The following is a 5543-nucleotide window of genomic DNA, read 5'->3' on the forward strand; positions in this document are numbered from 1 at the left end:
ATATTTCATGACCTTCATGCTCTTTCAAGGTACCCATGGATTAATCGTTTCCAGCTCCTTTCTCTGTGCCATAATTAATAATAGCCATATCACAGCTAATTTCAGCTCCATTGGCTGCTGCAAGGTATCAAGTGACTAATTTCATAAACTCCTTCATGTTAAAGTTTTCATGGGGGTTGATAGAGTAAAATCTTTTATTCTCAGATAACATATACCTGGCAATAAATTTCTGGCAAAATTCTTTAAGGCAAAAAAGTGGTAAAAGTCTCAGAGGCCAGAGGAGGCCGAAAGCACATGGGGAAGCTTGTTTTGAGCAGAACACTCTCAGACGTCTTGCATAAATAGCCATCTGCATGCCCAAGCCTTTTGTTAATTCCTGCTTGACACCAGTGACAATTTAGCAGATCAAAGGGAAGATTTCTTGCCTAACTTTTTTTTTTTTTTTTTTTAAGATTTTACTTATTCATGAGAGACACACAGAGAGAGGCAGAGACACAAGCAGAGGGAGAAGCAGGCTCTCTGTAGGGAGCCCGATACAGGACTCTCTCAGGACCCCAGGATCACAACTTGAGTCGAAGGCAGACGCTCAACCACTGAGCCATCCAGATGCCCCTTGCCTAAACATGTTTTGCAGTTAATTTTAATACTGAATAAAGTGAACAGAATTGTGCTACCATCCTTGATAGTCATTGTTTTTATTTCCTCTTCAGAGGTGCTCCTTTGTCATTCTCTTTTCCATAGCTGCTAAATAGCTGTTTTTGTAAGTGTGTTCAGTTTAGACATGAGGATTTGGGTCTGGCTATGCTTCAAGTTACCTTTCAGTTTTTATTGTGGAATCATAAAGGATTTTTTTTCAGGTTTATTTTAGTAAAACAAAATATTTAAAATTTTTATGAGTGATGAGAGTGAGGATGTTTTCAGATTTTTCTGTAATAAGCTATTATGAGAGCAGTCTTGATAGTATAATTCATGGTCAAAAGGACCATTAATTAGCAAATGTGAGGGCAGTAGAGTATATTTTATTGCTTAAAGGCTTATGCTGATGTGAGTAATGTGAATAATCACATATAATTTACTCCAAAAGGTTACTTTATATCTTTGCAGAGAATCATAAATTCAGCAGCGATCTTGAGAGGTCATTTATTTTTTTTTTTCTCCACTGTTAGACAAGATGCTTCTCTTGCAACCTTCTCACACCTTCCCTGAAATATTAGACTCTTCAAATAAGTTCTTCTGGTGTTATGCAATCTTTCCATAGAGCCAAACACTTCTATATTTCAACTTAAGGCTACCTTTCTCTACATGCCATATACTTTTAGAAACTCTAGTCACAAATATGTTATTTTAATTCTTGATTTTTAATGCAATTTATTAAAGCAGCATTTCCCCGGGTATGCTGTCTCTCTGAGCACTAGTAACAGGAGATACTGTGACAGAAAAGAAAGTTTCCATGGTTACAAAATTTGGTAGGCTCTGAATACTATTGGACTCTCTTGGAAATGATCTTTCTGTAGCTCTCACACAGTCTCTGGAAGTTGTCCCTAGACCACAGTGTCTAGAAAACAACTAGAACACAACCAATAGCTAACATTAAAACAAGAGCAAAAATAAGTGTGCAGGTGATTCAGATGTGTAGCTGGTTGAGAACCACTGGTTTTGATTGCAGAATGTTATCCCAGGGAACGGGAAATATGGTGGTGAGGGTTCTGAGCTCATAGGAAGACGGAATGGGAAGCTATGTGCCATAGGCAGTCTTCAAATACAGGGATAAAACAGGAAAGCAAATAACCAAATAGTCTTGTGGTACTTACACAGTGAAGTAACTCAGGCCCATTCAGTACCAGAAAAAGAATTCCCTAAGATGGATCTCTGAACAAGTAGAATCATGACTTCTTTTAGCTTACTCCAGTGATGAAACAACATACCCACAGAGTAATGAGAATGATACCATTGCCAGTGATTGATTGATTTCTTTCTTTCTTCCTTCCTTTCTTTCTCTTCTTTTTTCTTTCTGCCTGTCTTTCTGTCTATCTGTCCATCTTTCAGATTTTATCTATTTATTTGAGAGGGAGGGAGAGCATGCGCGAGAGAGAGCATGAGCAGGGTAAGGGGCAGAGGGAGAAGCAGACTCCCCAATGAGCAGGGAGCCCAATTCAGGGCTTGATCCTGGGACTCCAGGATCATGACCTGAGCTGAAGGCAGATAAATGCTTAATCCACGAGCCACCCAGGTGCCCAGGATGCTCTGTTTCTATGCATTGATACCTCTGCCTTTTCCCTGTAGGACCAAGAGCTATTTTACACATGGGTAGGTAAACAAGAAGAATTAAGTAATTTAAGCATGATGAAGTACCACTCAGGAAATGTTAAGGAGTGAAGAGAAGAGAGGCTCTTTTCTCAAGTAGATATTGAAGGAGCCAGATTCACCTTCTGAAGGATATGGACTATGGATGGGGGCCTGAAGGTCAAGTGGAATAAGACTAGGAAGAAAGGGAATAGATGCTACATGTAGTGGGAACCCCAGGTGCAAAGTGTGGAGTTGAAAATGAGCTTGCAGTGTATGAGGAAGAGTCTCCAAATAACCAATACATTTAGGGTTTCCTACCTCCTTCTCTTACTCTGCTTTAGGAAACTACCTAAGTTGTATTTTTGAAAAGAATTGGAAACAGCTCCCCTTAAAGGATTTATTGCCAAACTTGAATAATATAAATTCTGATCAGTGGATCCAGAAAAGAATAAGCCCACATATGATATGTCAAAAGCAACTTCTCTGCCAGGCCCTCCAGAACAAGACCCCATTTCACCAAGCCAAGATGGCTTTCACTTCTCACCATCATGGGCCCTATTCCAGTGAAGCAGATGTCTTCCATTCCTTACATGCTTTACACTAATTTTTGCCTCCAAATACTTGCTTATGTCATCCCCCCACTGAAAATACCTGCCATTGTTCTTATTGTCCAATAAAGCTCCCTGTCTAGTAAATTTCTCATATTATTATTTTCTGATCATTAATTGTGGTTTTTTTTTCCTGTCCAAAATGATAATTATACTCCTTAAGTCTAAGCAAGTCTATGACACATACATCTTATCCTACCTTATCTTGGTTAATAGTAGATGCTCAGTAAGTACTTCAGTTGTTACTCAAGGATACATTTATTTGGCATGGAACCCCGAGGAAATTCGTCATTTAATAGTTGCATTCTCATGGATGGGCAAGTTTGGGAAAAGTGTGTCCCAGCATGTAATAACCAGACAGTACTTCCTATTTGCAATGTGCGTTCACATCCAATGTTGTATTGTTTCTACAAGAAGCCTGAGTGGTGGGTAAGAATGACATAACTCATTTTATGAATGAAATGACTGGGGTTCAGAGAATTGAAATAATAGAGGATGTATATCACAGTAGGACTCAAATCCTCATCTTATGATTTTAAATCTAAAGTGGAGGACAGGACTGGTCAGGTAGTAGGAATGGGGAATCTGTGGTGAGGAGAGAATTTACCAGAATACCAGAAGGAGATGCAATTAAAAGGAAATCAGGAGTTCTAAAGATAAATTTGGACTCAGGGCAAGACTTGAGATTTTGGGGGGTGTCTAGGATAGTGAGGTTGGGGTGGGGGGGGAGGTTGGCAGCCAGAGGTTTCTCCTTATGGCAGCTCCACTTCTTACAGCTTGTAGGAAGAAGGATTTTGAATGAACATTAACCACATGACTGTCCTAAAACTGTGTGTGGAAGGTGACAGTAGATTCAGCCACTAGGCACTAAGAGGGTCATGGATGGGTTGAGAATTCCTATGAAGCTATAAGTTGGAAGTTAGAAAAAGATTTAATCTGTGTCTTTTGGGGGTTGAATGGCTTCCTTAGACATCCACTCATTAGTCTTGTCACCAATTGTGGGGCATAGGACTCTAAGTTCTACGGGAAGGCTAATGGGTTCTGTCCTCCAAGGCTTCCTAGAGGGCTGAACAGTGACATCTATTGGTTCAATTGAAATAACAAGCTCAAAAGTGGTAGAAACATTCATGAGTCATATTTCTCTCTTGCAAAACAAACAATAATAATCATTCCAGAGGAAGTTATGACATCAGCAGTATGTTTTATCTCCAAAATAACAGCAGTCAACTTTCAGTATTAGGGGTAGTATGTGACTTTTTTTTTTTTTTTTTTTTTTTTTTAGGGATCATCAAAGACTTCTGAAAGGCTTTTATAAAATCAAAATTCAATAGAAACACTTCAAAGGCCTGTGTGTTTTGGGAGTTTCTTATCGCTCAGCTCAAGATTTCATCCTGGAACAGGGCTGAGCAAATTTAGGGAATGGATTTGAAGGGTGGTGGTGGGAAATAATGAAATTGCTTTCTGCTTTAGGAAACTATAACCCAAATCATCCTGTGCATGAGCCTTGTGAATTACAGACAAGATTGAATTCATTTCTAAAAATTTCAATATATCCTTTAAAATCTCTAGTTTTTAACTTCACTTAGTGAAGATTCTATGTTCCTTTGCATTCAATGTTCTAGTAACTGATGACTCTATTTTTTCTTTTGGAAAGCTTCTAAAGCTCATTGAACATATAACCAATAGAGATGCTCTTCTAGGCAATTTGGATAATGAAAAATATATTCATACTCTGGTAAATTAAAAAACATTTTATATATTTATATTTTAATTATTGATGGAATGTTTTCCCTCGCTCCCCTTTTACATATAGATATAGAGATCTATATAGACATATAGATATAAGTACACTCTCTATAAATCTCTTAGCTCAGACTTTTATAAAACTTGCTAAGAAACAGTAAAATGGATACGATTTGGCCTTCAGTGTTTTATTCACCTAAGGGAGAGGTGAAGTGACACAAGAGAGTAGCATGATAAAGAAATGACATAATGTAGGCTTGGATACTCTATCTGCACACTGAATAGTTAATTAAATACTGATATATTTGGGTCATTGAAGAAAAGTGTTAAGATACTCACTGTTTATTAATTAGGTAATCAATCATGATCCTAGAAACTCATTTTTATTTTAAAATAGGAGTATAAGGGTACCTGGGTGGCTCAGTTTTTTAAGCATCTGCCTTCAGCTCAGGTCATGATCCCAGAGTCCTGGGATAGAGCCCCACATTGGGCTCCTTGCTCAGCAGGGAGTCTACTTCTCCCTGCACACACCCCCCCCCCCACTCTTGCTTTCTATCTCTCTCTCTCAGGTAAATAAATAAAACCTTTTATTTTATTTTTTATTTTTTTTTTAAAGATTTAATTTATTTATTCATGAGAGACACAGAGAGAGAGGCAGAGACACAGACAGAGGGAGAAGCAGGCTCCATGCAGAGAGCCCAATGTGGGACTTGATCCCAGGACTCTAGGATCACACCCTGGGCCAAAGGCAGGCGCTCAACTGCTGAGCCACCCAGTGTCCCAAATAAAACCTTTTGAAAAGATAAAGTAGAGGGCATGGTTATGAGATGGTTCAAGTCGGCTTATTCGGGTCTGTTGCCATCTCTACTGGTTTGCCTTCCAGACTCCTGGTCGCTTGAGCACAGC

Source organism: Canis lupus, chromosome 12, assembly GCF_003254725.2.
Source record: "Canis lupus dingo isolate Sandy chromosome 12, ASM325472v2, whole genome shotgun sequence".
NCBI lineage: Eukaryota > Metazoa > Chordata > Mammalia > Carnivora > Canidae > Canis > Canis lupus.